General features: G+C 43.5%; 1 protein-coding gene across 1 annotated transcript in view; it reads left to right on the top strand.

Annotated features, from left to right (window-relative positions):
• Positions 1 to 971: 971 nt before the first annotated feature.
• The window catches only part of pag1 (phosphoprotein membrane anchor with glycosphingolipid microdomains 1), a 50,817-nt gene continuing 36,685 nt past the window's right edge, over positions 972 to 15,103 (top strand). Inside the window, exon 1 of the mRNA XM_080484436.1 lies at positions 972 to 1,207. The gene's annotated coding sequence lies outside the window, so the exon portion shown is untranslated. The remainder of the gene's footprint in view (positions 1,208 to 15,103) is intronic.

Below are 15,103 nucleotides of genomic sequence, written 5' to 3'. Positions count from 1 at the left end.
AACCAGTGGTTCTTTGGGTGTGGGAAAAGGCTGAGAAATTGTCTCTGTTATTTGTTCTTTTGCATTTTTGAAAAGTAATTGAATAGAAACAGAATCAATTGGAAGATGAAAGTATTATCGCCTCATTAAATGTTTTAGAAGTGAATTTGTTCACAGTGTAATAGACACATTTAAACCATGAAAATAAGCTCAAGTGTAATTTTGACAACAATCACAGTCTGCTTATAAAGACTTACCAGATATTTTCTTCAAATTGAAAGCATCTGACTTTAGATCTTGAATGCATTTATTAATAATACTTTTATTATAATAAAAAAAAAAAACACAAACAAAGAAAAAACAGGAAGCCTGGCATTTGGTGTGACTGAAAGGACTTGCAGACTGAGACGTTGGGAATGACAATATCAAATCCCCTAGCAATTTAAAACATAGTTGACAAAAATAAATAAATAAAAAATCCAGCACAAAGCCAGGTATTACAACAAAACAAAAGCAAGATTAATTTGAGTAAATAAAAAAAACAATGGTTCAAATGTTTTAGACCAGTGTTCTGCAAACGTTATGACCAAAAGAGCTTTTTTTTAACCCACTTTCTACCAAATAAATTTTGCCTGGACCTGCAAAACGTAATTATTCATTAAAATAAGGGTTACGTTTTCACGTTTGCAATTTTTTTTGTTTTAGCCACGATACTTATATTTTGTTTTTCATATTTTTCAGTCGTTTATTATTATTATTATTATTATTATTATTATTATTATTATTATTATTAATTTTTTTATTATTATTATTATTATTATTATTATTATTATTATTATTATTATTAGTAGTAGTAGTAGTAGTAGTAGTAGTAGTAGTAGTAGTAGTAGTAGTTCCATTTTAATGCCCTAGCCAGTTGGACTACAATAATACTTCATTTCCCAGAAAGCTTTGCGGCACCGCTGCCTCCAGCCCCTCCCCCTCCTCCCCCTGCTGGCAGCAGCGTCCTGGCTGACTGTGGGACTCTGCAGCGCAGAGCGGAGCGGGGCTGAAGTGAGAGGAGCTCCCGGTCTCCGCGACCTGAAATGCGCGCAGCTCGGCGGAGAACAACGAGTCGCGTCGCTCCGTGTGTCCGTCCTCCTCAAACACCGCGGCTCCCCCCATGTGAGCTCTTCCCCCTCTCGACACTTTCTCCCCCCGCAGCCTCTGAATGCTGCGCTCTTTCCTGGTGAGTTGCTCCTTTTCCCATCTCCACATCTGCGTGTGTGAAGTTGCGTAGTTGCCCTGATGTTTGTTTATCGCTGTCGGTCCGTGCAGCAGCAGGGTGAGACTGTGTGTGTTGGTGTGTGAGGAGAGAGACAGGGGGAAAGTTACCGGCCACACAAGACAGTGTGAAGCGGAGTTGTGACTGCGGCAGCTCGCTGGTCGCTCCGGAGCCAAACGAGCGGTGACAGACGAGCTGAGGCAGGAGACTTGTTGCCCTCCACTGCACATCCCGGGTCCTCCTGTTCGTACACAACTGTGCTGCGGCTGCTGCTGCTGCTGCTGCTGCTGTTCTTCTCCGTTTGGTTTTGTTTAGCTTGGATTGCACATTCCTAAAAATCTGCAGCGGCATTCAGTTGCAGCCAAAAAAAAAAAAAGAAAAGTCAGGATGGTGCATTTCCAGCACTGCACTGCAACGATCCACATCACCACGGCCACCCGCATTAACATGCTTATTGCATGCTCTTCATGTTTACTGAGCATCATATTTCTAGGTTGCTCATGTACCTGTTTTGTTCTAAACTTCATTTTTGTACAGCGTGTGCCTCACCCAGTTTAACACATGCATCCCATCCCCATGGGTTGCAGATGTGGCTGTATTTGTTTCTGCAATGAACTGAACTTCCCTCCCAGCGTCGATGGTCATGCGTGTGGATGCAGCCAGACAAGGATGCTCTCTCTTCCTCACTTTCATGCATGCATGCACTGGTGCACACACACACACACACACACACATTGTACTGTGCAGATGAAACAGAAGCTCATATTCTGCAGCCATCCCTCTCTGTGATTGTGAATCAGAATTTCCCCTCCGTTCCTCACCTGCCAAATGAGTAAACACTCCCTTTTCACACTCTGTCAGCTCTCCTGGAGCTCTTTCTTTTTACCCTCCCGTTCCTCTCACTCACACACATTCAGCAAACAGGAGCCAAATGCCACCATCAGACCCCCCCCCCCTTTCTTCCTTCAGACTGTGTTGATGCGTTCAGTTGTTGAATTTGTTGGCAGACATTCACACAGCAGCAGGCTGGCTCTCACAGAAGTTGACAGGAAACACAGTTTGCACTTTGTATAAGCTTCCCTTTGCATTCACTGCACTTCCTTGTGTTACAGGCTAAACGTTAATGAATCGTTTTTTTGTTTTTTTTGACCACATCTCTTGATAAGGACGTGACTAAACTGGTCACAGTCGAGCTTTTGAACCATTGATCAGTTAGCAAGCCTAAAATTAGCTCTTATTTATTAATATTGACAGCAACAATGAATGCCTTTCAGTATGTAAGCCAACAGGGCAGAAGGATATAAATGATGTTATATTAAAAAAACAAAAAAGCTTTTCAAATAAAGTAGCTGGTGGCTTTACAGCTCATAAAATGCCGGTGTCAGAAGGGTCATTATGGGACGTGTGTGTAAGATCAGCTCTCCGTCACTCTGCTCGTGAGTGAATGTAAAAGGACAACAGCGTGGCAAATGGGTTGTGACATTTTTTAACTATTCATAGCCTGCTCCGTAATGCTGGAACTTTGAAGGCGATGAGGCGGGGTGCGTGCAGCTGTCAGGAGATGAGTGAGGACGAAAAGACCCTCAAGTGATCACAAGAGATTTGTTTCTTTACCAACTTGCACCAGTACAGATGGAGTGTTGAATTGTGTTCGAAAACTGCAGAACATTTAGAAAATAAATGTGAACGCTGTAAATATGAGGAGGTTAAAGACTCTGCAAACGACCATCCATCCAACAAAAAGTAAACAATAGACAAGTGTGTATGTATGTGTTTTGGTTGTTTTGACCTCATAGAGGCAGACACACGCATTTAGCCTCTTTGATATGGGGTTGTGTGACGTATTGAGACGGAATTCCTGAAGTATCTGAAACATCTTGAAATGTTTGCAGGAGTCCTTAATTCCCACAGAGTTTTTGACATGTTGGAAAACAGCATGTGGAGCTTTTTTTTTTTTACGGTGAAATGCTCTCTTGTTTTCTTGTATTTCGGTTCCCCGACGAGCCTCAAGCTGTCAGAAAGACACTTCAAGAGTAAACGGCAGAAACCATTTCAACGGCAGCAAAATAATCCTTTGAAGCATAACCATTGAGTCGTGTCCTTTCTGTTAATTAGGTACGTAATATGCGGACACAATACCGGGCAGGAGCAATAAATCGAGACGGATTTCGATTTGTCGCGGCCTGGAGATGAAACGTCTTTTTCATGACCCAAAGCTTTGTGTATTCAGGTGAGGAGCGGCCGAACAGCTGCCCGCTCTTCTGCTCTCATTAGAGCTGATCATAATGTGTCTGATGGAGAAGTTGCTGCACCGAGCCTGAAGGTCCTGCAGCTGAGGAGGTGAAACCCGTGTGTGTGTGTGTGTGTGTGTGTGTGGCCCGAGCTTCATCACCGGCTGTCAAAATGTCGTTTAACTGAACACACACACACACATTTCACACTCACTTAGGCTTTAACAAGCAGGAGCCCCATTGCTGTCATTGGTAGGCAAACAGTGGAGTGTTTGGCTGCACAGCCCAGGTTTTACAATTACCCTGCATGCCCTGTTTGATCCCCGTGTCTGTCTGGAACACACACCTGGGGGAATGAAGACCGAGGATCGAGCCTGGAAGAAACCCAAGTGGCGCAGAGTGTTTGTTAAATGTCAGATTTGCTCTGGACCGACGAGATTCTGTTGTAAAAACATGGAAAACGCTATTATGTGGCTGCAAAGAGTATTTGCTCTGTCATTGATCTGGAACACAGCAAAATATGGAAGCTAAATTTGTTTGTGTTTGACTTCTAATGGACTTCCTGTTATATCGGTCAGGAGGGGATATTAGGGAGCTAAAAAAAATATCAGATGGATGAGAATTTCTGTCTTCTTGCAGTCACGCAGCCAAAAAACGTGACCGAAGTTTGCTCATTAGGTTCCAAGGCGTCTTTTTTTTTTCACCTCCTATGTGAGTTTGATTCAAGAAAGAGGAAACAAATAAAATAACCCTGTAGAGCTATTTAGCAACACGCTGTGCTCGAGGGATGTGTCTCGGCTGATTCAAGCACTTTTCTGTTAAGAAAACACCCATTTGTGGGTTCGTGCGGCTGATCTGAAAGTGTTTTTTTTTTTTTTTGTTATTCTTACCTTTGAAGAAAACTTTAGTGTTTAATCCTGAGACTCCTCCAAACGGCAGTGCAGTGAGACCGGCGGGGCGTCATCCAGTGTGAAAGCTCTCACAGCGATTATAGCAGTCTCATGCATTTGCTATGACCGCTTGACTCCATGATGTTAAGCTCTACTGAATCAGAGGTGATGATACCAAATCTCTACACCACTACCTTCAGGAAACTAAAGTCAACAGCGAATCGGGTGCATATCCAGGGTCGCTTTCATATAGTTAATAGTCATTTTTGGAGGTATTTCTGTCCACAGGAGGTTTATGGTTTAACTGACTGACAGTCATGTGATCTTATCTCACCCAGGTTGTGTACAATTACTTTTGTACAAGACGAGAACTAAGTGGGGGGGTGGGAAAAATACCCATTTGTCAAAAAACCTTATGTGATACTCTCCTGTTTGGGGAAGTTTCTAAATTAAATAGTTTGATCATTAGGTGTGGGTTGTTTCTCTGGTTTCCTCCAACAGCCCTGCATTCAGTGGTGTTATCCCTCCTCTCCCATATTTGTCTGCAATTTTGATTTAAAAGATAAGTGATCATTAACTTTGCTGAAGTCGAGAAGGTTGTTGAAAAAGTTCAGTGCCCGAAATGAGACGGGATCTCTGAGAGGAGAAAGGACTGAGCAAGAAAAAGAGCCATTAGACGGCGGCTTTGACAAATGAGCAGGATGAAAAATCAGAGAGCAACTCTAATAATGAAAAGAGGATATTGATCTACAGCGCACGGGGCGGGTTATCACTGGTGCTCCTCTCCGTCTCCGCAGCGCTATTGACCCCTGCAGAATAGATTTTTCATTTGTCCCTCGCAATGTAAACGGCACAATGTGTGCGTTTTCAGATCCCATTAGCGGTCGTTATTAGGGGCTACAGAAGTGCCTCTTCTTGAGTAGGGACCCCAGTACACAGCCCTGAGGTGCACCTGAAAGAGTTTACGGCTCTTCAGCAGGTCCGCCGCTGAGTTCGACTCAGTAATGCAAATTTCCCTCAGTGAAACCTGAAGCACAAAAATAAGGCCGGCTGACAGATGTTCATTTTCAAGCTGCTTGTATCGCCTGAGATCAGGAAGTTCTCGTCTCGGCTCATTCAAAGCAGGGACGCTACCGATCCACGGAGTTATTTATTACGTGTGAATCAATGACTCGGTGAAAAAGTTAACCATGACACCATGTGTACTCCCTTTAACTTCTGATGGGAAGTGACAAGCCGCTCAGCTTATTATGAAAGTATGCCAAGTGAAGGAGCGTAAAGTCCCAGGTGTGTGCGTTCGCGTGTGCGTGTGTGCTAATTGTAGGACTTGTTTGTCTTGATGTACCATTGTTGGAATTCCACCTGATCGCGCTCAGCCGAACGCGCACCAACACTCGCATAGCTGTGTTTCCATGGCTTCATGGGACAAACTGTAACTTGTCCCAAATTTCACTGCCTCACTCGGAGTCGGAGAGATCCGAGCTTCGTCGGGTTTATTTGTCACGCAGCGTAACGGGGTGGTTTAGGAGTGTTCAACTGCCCCGGATCAGATATCACATCCCTCACTGTCAAAACAAACAGAAGTAGTTTCTCGGGTTGTAACGAGTTCTCCTCTTGTTAGAACCACACTGACTAAACAGTCCCATAAGGGATTTCTTTAATTAAACTTCAAATGTCAGAATCCAGGCCGGGGGTCCCTGAGGAGCAGGACTGTAGCGCGCTGACCTAACACTGACATTTGTAACATTGGCCTGAAGCATAACCTTTCCCTGACTTGAAGACTCCTAATTCACAACAGACTTACTTCTCCAAACGTTGAACACAACGATCGAAACACACACACAAAAGCCAACATCTGCACAGCACTCACACACACTCGGCGATGATTCATATGCATAGATATATAAACCCTTTCAGAGTTTTGTGTACACACGCAGATTTTAAATACGCTTCTCTTCAAACATCCTTGACTATGCGGTGTGTTCTGCCCGTGTGCGTTATTTACCTCCTCTATGAATGCGCTACATAGAAAAGCACAATGTTATCGGCTCAAAGCTCCCCGAGCAATTTTCTGCAGGATAACGGGGGGCTGTTTCGCCTTGTGTTCGACGACTCTGTTCCTGCGTGTTCGCGTCGTGCACCAAGTCTCTGCTGCAGCGCGCCAAACCACCTCTGTGCTGCAGAGACGGAGGGCTGGGTGAGAGCGAGCGAGCAAACACTGTGGATGCAATTAATTGCGGTTGCCTAAGAGGAAACTCTAATGGGAAATCAGAGTCCCTCTTCCCCAGGATTGTCTGTAACACAAATTGTTATATATTCACCTCCCGTTGTTGGAGCGCGCTCCGAGTCGAGGGTGGGGAGGGGAAAATGACTTTCAGCCTGATGCACTGTAATACAGTCCTGTGTTGGGGAAAAACCTGAGGCTCAACCCAGTGACACAGTCGGGTTGTATTTATTGTGAAAGTGCAATGTATGACTTCACCAAACATAATGGCCACACAGGCATGATGTCCTGAATATGTAAGAAGCTGGTTTAAATATTTGCTTTGTGACCATTTAAAAAATACAATAAAGAAATGCCGATATTAGAAATAAGCTTTGGTTTAGAAATAATAACATGCAGCGTCAATCTTTCTTTTCTCTCGAGGGTTGAGAAGGCGTCTCCTCTCTCACTATCTTGTCAGTTTGCAGATAATCTGAGCTTTGAGATCTGTGTCTCAGATCTACACTCCATGCAGTCAGTCTATTAGCGCTCAGCTTCTGCCGTTCAGTTGTGATGACGCGGCAGAAGTGATTTCAGATTGTTGTGACTTCCTCTTGTTTGCGCATTTTAGTCATTCCTTCGGAGGGCAGCTACCTGCTGTCGTCGTTGCTTCTCAGATGGACCGACGCCAAGGGCTGGGAGGGGTTACATCTCCTCAGTAACAGAAAGCAGCAGGGATTGCAGGAAGTGTGATTCTGTTTTCGATTAACGCCACAAATGCAACTTGTAACACATTTCCAGGGCCTGGCAAAGACTGTAAAAATGCTGCGTGTGAACAAAATGATTTAGTGAATGTGTGGAAGAGGTGAGGTGACGGAGACATGAATGGGTGAACTGTGTGTGTCTGTGTGTGTACAGGCTGGGACTTCTACGTGGTGTAAAGTGCTGCTGATGCAGCACACACACACACACACACACACACACACACACACAAACTGCAGGGCTGGGACACTATGATCTCGCCCCAGGGGGAGGGATCCTCGTCTTACACTCTCCCTGCTAAAGCACTGCAGGTCTAAACTGCACACCAACACTAACACACATGCACAGTAGTACACACACACACACACAAGCACACTTTCTTATCTGTATTCTGTACAGGCAATTTTTCAGTCTCAGTGGGAACAGTAGCTCTGTCTTTTTGGGGGAAATCGTTTGCTTCTTCATGCCTGATGGACTTCACTGTGCGCTGTTCTGCATGTGGAAGCATGTTGTGTCCTTGTCTCTGTCTCGACTGTGTTTCTGTTGTCCGCCGGGCAACAATGAGACCACCTAATAATTTATTCAATTGTTTGAGAAGTGTGGGAGAATGCACAATACAACACAGCGGCGTTCTGCCATTGCTCGCAAGGTTACCGTGTGTTTATGCCACAGGCTGCATAAAAAAGACGGATGCAGTGGTTTGAGGTTTCTCTCGGTGTGCTCAAAAATGTAGCTGGTAGGCAGCAGGATGTTTTGTTTTTGGAGGAAGGATCTACCTCTCAAAGAAGAAGTGTAATCTGAAGGCCAGGACACACATGTGAAACTTGGCCTTCAAGATTTGTGTGAAAGATACTCCTGTCATGAATGACGACTAAAAGTATTGAACTATAATGTGATCTGATCCTGTAACGATGGCGTTACCTCCTTCCACTAGTGGAACAATCCAAGGCCATAAATTGTACATTTGCATGTACGTCCTCTAAGCTGTTGTGAAGCCCTGCACCAAGATAATTGTCCAGCAAGGAGACTTATGTTCCCTAAGGGAGAGGCAATTTTTTTTCCAGCACCACCAATGGAGATAAACAGTCTTGTTAAGTCCTTTGTTCCTTCAGCCGTCAGACTGTTAAATGTTGTGTGCTGTGCATGGCGACAGAGGAGATATCCTGCATCTGTGTGGTCTTGCACTTTGATCATCCCTTTTGTCCACTGCTGTGAAACACTCATGTTGATGATATATTGCTGTTTGTGTTTTCTTATTTAGTTGTTTTTTTTCTTTGCAAAAGCTGGGTGGACTTGTGAACTGAATTATGGTGATCGGGATATTTAATCAAACGTTTCGAAACAGTCATTGATGATTTTGCCTAAGTCCGTACCAATAATCACTAAAGTGGGGGTCATATGTGGCTTATGGACTCCTGACCCGTCCAGGGTGTAAAATACCTTCACCCACAGTCAGCTGGGATTGTCTCCAGCCCTAAATTAGACAAAGCCGTACAGTAGATGAATGGATAATCCTTCATCGTATGCTTGTAGACAAATAAACTCCTCATGGCTTGTTTATGTCTGGAGAGAGAGCTGTCCGGGACGAAGATTCAACACAGAGCAATGACTTGTTTCCATGTTTGGAAATGTCGCTTCAATGGTTGTGTGTGTCCATGCGTATGTGATTATTGCCATTTTATGTACATGTTGACAGAGCGGCAACACACACACACATGCAGGCGAGAGTTTTTGTGCTCCACGGGGAGGGGTTTTGCAGTTTTTTTTGCAGTGAGATGACAAATGGCAGAGCCAGTGGATTGGCTTCCATCCATCACCAAGGACCTCAGGCTCGTTAGCACCATTTTACACCTTCTCTCCTCTGTGTCTTTCTTTTCTCCTCTTCCATTGCTTCTTTGGCCCTATTGCAGTTTAGTCCAGCGTCTCCACAGTCTACCTTATTTGTCTTCTGGCACTGTCCCGTTTTCTCTCTCTTCACCTTGTCTTGCATTCCAATCCTCCTCCTCCTCACCGTGACTTCATATTTTCTTTCAATTTGTCTGCTTTCCATTCCTCTTTCTGTAGTTGCCATTAGTCTCTCTCATGCCCCCTTTTCCTTCCTTATTTCGTGGCCTGAAAACCTGCATTTTTACCACTGGTATCAGTCTCGAGCAGAAACCGTCAAACACACACACACACACACACACACAAAGGAGATCTGTCTTGGTTACAATTAAAGCGTACCTCCCTCTTCCTTTTTCCCAGGCAGGCTCATAATAGGAAATGCCCTTGTTATCTCGTCGGGTACCAGCATATTAATATAGGCCATGGACAAACAAGGTGTGGGTACGTGCTCTGCTATGCCTGTACTCTGAAAGTATGCATAACTTACAAAGCTGATATTTCACGGTTAGTCCCTCCAGACTGTTTTGTGCTACATCTTTGGACTCATTAGTGAAGGAATAGGATGTACTTTCTCTCTTTAAAATAAGATTTACAAAGTGCTTTGACAAAAAACACAAAGCAATATTATTGACTGCTAAATAAAACATTTATGATTCTATGAGGTTCCGAAAAAGGTAGAAAAAATTAACATAATTTGCTGAGGTTGTTTCATCATCTGATTTGAAGAAAGATAAAATGTATTTATTCAAATTATTAGAGAAAATCATCAACTCTACAATTCAGTAAGCATCAGATAATATTTAAATTATGAAGTTAAAATTCAACTGAACATTGATCATCAAGACACATTACAGCAGCTGTACCTTTATAATATGCACATGTATGCATGTACCTTGTGTGATTAATGTCCTGTTACTGCAGGTAATGTTTCCAGAAGTGTCCAAGACGGTAGATATTCAGTTCAACCCTAGTTCACCGAAACTACACATCATCAGTGATTCACTCCTCTCTCACTACATTTTTCAGAGTGACGTGATCACAGGAGACGATTGCTGTTATTGGTAATCTTTGCGATCACTCTGAATGTGTCTTTTCACTTAAATAATTCACTGCTGTATCCCATCCATTTAAAGCAACTCAAATAAGCTGCTTTCTTGGCTGAATAAGTGTCCCAAGACCTTTATTTTAGCAGCAGTAGTACTTGGATCAGACTTTAGATATGATTTCAGCATCAATCAATCAAGTCAATCCTTCTTTCGTCCTTAAGTAACAAGGCATATTAATATGCCTTGTTACTTAAAGTCTAGCTGCAGTAAACGACTCCCAATGAAGTCTCAAAAAGCTCAGCGATGACACAAATTACACATCTGCTCGGTCACTTAGTGTGCATCCGGTACTTGCACTTATCAACAGGCTTCTGTATTGTGCCACATGTGCCACATCATCAACAAATGTTTCAGTAAAGACGAAAGGAGAAAGAAAAGAAAAAAAACCCCGTCAGCAGGTGCAGCCTGTTTGCTCAGTCCGATCATGTCTCGTGTCTGTCTGCCAGCCATTGCTCTTTTATGGGCTTGTTTATAGAAGCTAACAGCTAATAAGCTACTTTCTCTTCCCTCGACGGTCAGTCCTGTGAAAATACCGAGTCAGCCGGTGAAATTTAACTGTAGACGTGATTACCGATGTGACCAGAGCGATTTATTTAGCTGGAAACCCGTTTCAAACGTCTTGTTTCAGGTCATAAATCAGAAGCGTGGACTGTGTGTGATTTGTACAGCTGCTGCCGTTGAACTGCACTGACATTCATACACTTTGAAACGGGATTACGTGACCAGAACGTTGAAGGCGGCAGAGGCATCAGTCGTGATTGGGAACATAGTTTATCGTGACAGCATGAGACCTCCAGTTCCCCCCCCGTCTTTTTTTTTTCTCTCTGTGCATTTGAGCCAGAGGTGAGAAAGACCCCACTGCAAATCCAGCTGTTGAGGTCACTCTTGTGCAGTGTTTTGTCATTGTGGGTTGTTGGCAGCAGACGCTCTCATGCACACATGAATCGCACGCGGCTTTTCTCAGATGACTACACCGAAATGACAGATTCGATCAAAGGGAACATCTCGTCATTTTATTGAACTTTCCCCTCAGCAAGTCTGCCATCAAACTATGAGCCAGTGCCAGATAAATTAACTTTCATCAGATTGCTGTGCTTGTGACATGGCCTTTACTCTAATATTGGCAATAAAGGAAGGGATCACTTTTGATTTCTGTCCCGGCTCTGGGTATTTAATTGATTTAGGTTATTATCTGGCTGCTTCAGAGGAAATGACCTGCTGGTTTGATCCATTTCACTCAGCAGAAAGGCTTCAGCCTGCTCACAAATGACTGTTTATTGCAGGGATGTTAATGGAGTTTAGGTCATTATGTCACCAGAGAGCATGTTTGTGTGCAGACGAATGGTGTTTATGTATTTCAGTCTGAATGCAACAGTTGTCAACATGAGAATTTTAGGAAAGCTTGGGATGGAATCGCAGACGTTTTTCTGTGGGGAGGTTTTTCTGCTCGTCGATATCTGCAAGTCATCCAGGGAATTTACCTTCAGCCTTCCTCTGTTTTCTCCCCACTCCATCCTCATCCTTCCTCCAGTCTCCGTCAGGGCTAGGCTCATTGAATAGGAGGCTTGTTTGCCCTCGCTGCCTGTTGGTAAATATGCTCGGCTCTCCAGGAGGGAAACAATGGCGGTGACAAAACGTAAAGGAAGGAAGAGAGAGGGAGAAAAATGAAAGATGCAGAGAGTGCCAGGGTGACACGGACAGAGAATTAGCCTTGACTGAATGAGTAAATAGAATTGGAGAAAAGATGTTTGAGCCAAGTGGAGGAACAAAGAGTTGATTGTTGAAGTGAACTGAGGGGCCTCTCAGTTCCTGGACAGTTGGTCCGTGATGTTGTTCTTAGACTCCCTGATGAAAAGTTTTGAGGTCTGGACACGTTCGCTGTGTTGACATTTTCACATGGATGGGAGAAAAGCAGCTATGTCAAGCTCAACTCATTAGGCTGTATCACAGCTGTTCACACAACAAAGTTAGCAATTAGTGAAGTAAAAACACGTAGAAAATCACGAGACAGATTTATGTAGTGCGATATTCCACTGGTAAGGGGTTTTTAGTATTGTTCAGATATTCCCATATCTAGGGTGCTCATATATTGCTCTTATATGATTTGAGGAGTGTTACAAATGATTTTCTCGACTACACATTTTTAAATTATGTAAGAGATGAGAGGGAGCGGTTTTAAAACATTAAGGGTTATGATCCTTCTGTACTCAACTTTGTCGAAATGCTTATCTTGTTCTTGCTCAATGTCTTTTCTCACAGATCAGTGAGGTTGTAAAATGTACACGCTTTACTATGGGAGTACCGTGTTTGAAAGAAATGCCAGCAAAGCTTAAATGCCCCTGTTGCTTTGAAGAAACCGAAGCTTTTTCCAACGACGAGAGGAGGAAGATGAAAGTGGTTTACCTCTCAGCTTTTGGTACCGGAAGCGATCCGGGCGGCGCTGAGGGAGATGGAGGACTGGACCGATGTGAAAGAGAGAGAGACGTGAGCTTGAAAAATGAAGAGACCCGCCACAGCGGGGTGCTCTGCTGAGCTGCACTGAGCAGCCACATAAAGGAGGTTTTGAACCAAAGCCAGGTTCTCTCAGCACTCCAACACTAAAGCAGTGAGGAGAGCAGAACAAAGGGGAGAGGGTCTGATGGAGGGGGGGGGGGGTGAGGAAAGTTAAAGAAAATGGGGCATTAAAAGGAAGGAGTGAAGATGAAAGAGCCACAAAGACGGATAAGGGGGAGAAAATGACAGAGGAGATGGGGAAAATAGGTGAGTCCTGACAGAAGAAGTGCTTTTCCGTGGTTTTCCTTCAACTTGACAGAGTTTGAGATGAAGCGACGGGTTGACAAATAATTTCTAATGCACAGCCGAGACTCTCTTCTAGGGATGCTGCACTTTCTTCACAGTGAACTGCAGACAGGAGACGCAGCACAGGAATTTCAAACCTAATGGCTCCCCAAGTGAACACAAGAGTTGAAATGTATAATGCCCATACTTTATTTTGAGTGTGACTCATTCAGAAATGTGTTTGTGGGTCCATGGGCTTTGAGAAAAGTGAAGGATGAAGCTGAGGACGTGAGCCAATGGCAGCTCTCAGACAGGCTGGGAAGTGACTGCAGGATGTCCAAGTTGTAATCAGACCCACTTGATGGCGATGTGTTAGACATAACAGACCGTAGAAAATCCCAGAACTCTCGTGTAAAAATTTCCAATCGAATCCTGTCTTTACTGGGCCAAATTTCCACATCAGGAAGGGAATAACTTATTTATCTTTTTTTTTTTAGAGGAATAACATGTGATCAAATGAATGAGTGCAGGGAGGTTTTACCCCTTTTATTGGCTTGTTTCATGGTCACTCTGGCCCAAACAGAAAAAAATCATCAATTATCAAACAACCTCATAAATCTTTACACAGACTTTTGTACTTCTAAGTGAATCCATTTGACCTTTTTTTCCCTGTGATAGGTTTTGTACTCGACTGAGTACTCAACTCGATGGCGCCTCTCAAGCACTGTTGCGGCCACATATTTTTGCCTTCCACGAAAATCACAATTGAATTCAATCCCAACGTTTTTAGTTGTAATTTTAATACGTCTGTTATCATATGGAGGCCCCTCTTTTGCAATTTGTTAAAACCGGTAGAAATTAGGTTACAATCAGAAAACATTTGATGAGTCCATTGGCAAAAACTGGATTTGAGTTTTTCTTTAAAGGAATATTTATGTGAAATGTAATAGCTATAGTAATTGAGGGTGAACTGTCCAGTCTTATAATGGTGACAATGGTTGTCCATACCTTATTTGACCCTTGTGACCCACAAATCGCTCTTCATTGTTAATCACATTCACACATTCACACACCAATGGAAGTGGCTGCCATGCAAGGTGCTTAGTCCATCCATTGGGACTAGTTTGGGGTTGAGTATCTTACTGAAACACAAATAGGGACTCGTACTTGCAACCTTAAGATTGCTCTACCATCCGATCTAGAGCTGCCCGTTTGACCTGTATTTCCCCCTCCCAGGATTTGCTGGGGTATACTCTAGCCCCATTCTCATCCTCGTCTTGTCATTAAATGATGTTAATGAAAACCACAAGTTTGTCTTCCTAAAAGTGACTTCTTGACTAAAGTGTCTTAAGATCTTCTTGGAACAACTTCATCTCGGTGATTCATCCATCTTCTATGCCATTTTAATCAACGGAGGTTGGAGCCACTGAAGGCACCCGTTTTTGACCATGGCATCTCTTTTTTTTGAGAAACCAGGCAATTATTACCTGTTATTTATATACAATTCCAGCTAAACCACCTGCACTATACAAGGCTGGAGGATCATCATGGATGATAATTAAGCTGAGCTTGTCATGACTCTGTTGCTGTTTGTGGGCATTTCTGCAGACATCTGTGTTGTGGACCCCAGTGTAGTCTGCTGCAGCACCGTCACTCTGAATTGAATCAACAATGAAGAAATTGTTTTTCTGTCGGTGGCAATATGAAATCCTGCGTCATTTCTGACAGAAAATAGCTATTCAGCGTCCCGTGTTGTTTTTGATGAAGAGTGCACCGTGGCGCCGAAGCAGGAGAGACGCAGGATGAGGGGAATTCCTCGATGAAGACACACCGGCTTTGTGAGAAATCGAGAGCGGCTGGTGGCAATGAATTGGCAGTCGGTCATTAACCGGTAAATTGAAAAGTCAGACTCAAACAAATGAAACGAGACGATTAGTTTATTTTTCAACCGTGTCATAAAGGTTCATTTTAGGGTCAAACCAGCCTTGCAATGTCTTATAAAATGG

Source organism: Lipophrys pholis (genome assembly GCF_963383615.2).
Source record: "Lipophrys pholis genome assembly, chromosome: 17".
NCBI classification, from domain to species: domain Eukaryota; kingdom Metazoa; phylum Chordata; class Actinopteri; order Blenniiformes; family Blenniidae; genus Lipophrys; species Lipophrys pholis.
Note: the sequence above shows the minus strand (reverse complement) of the source record. Positions and strands in the feature narration are given on the sequence as shown.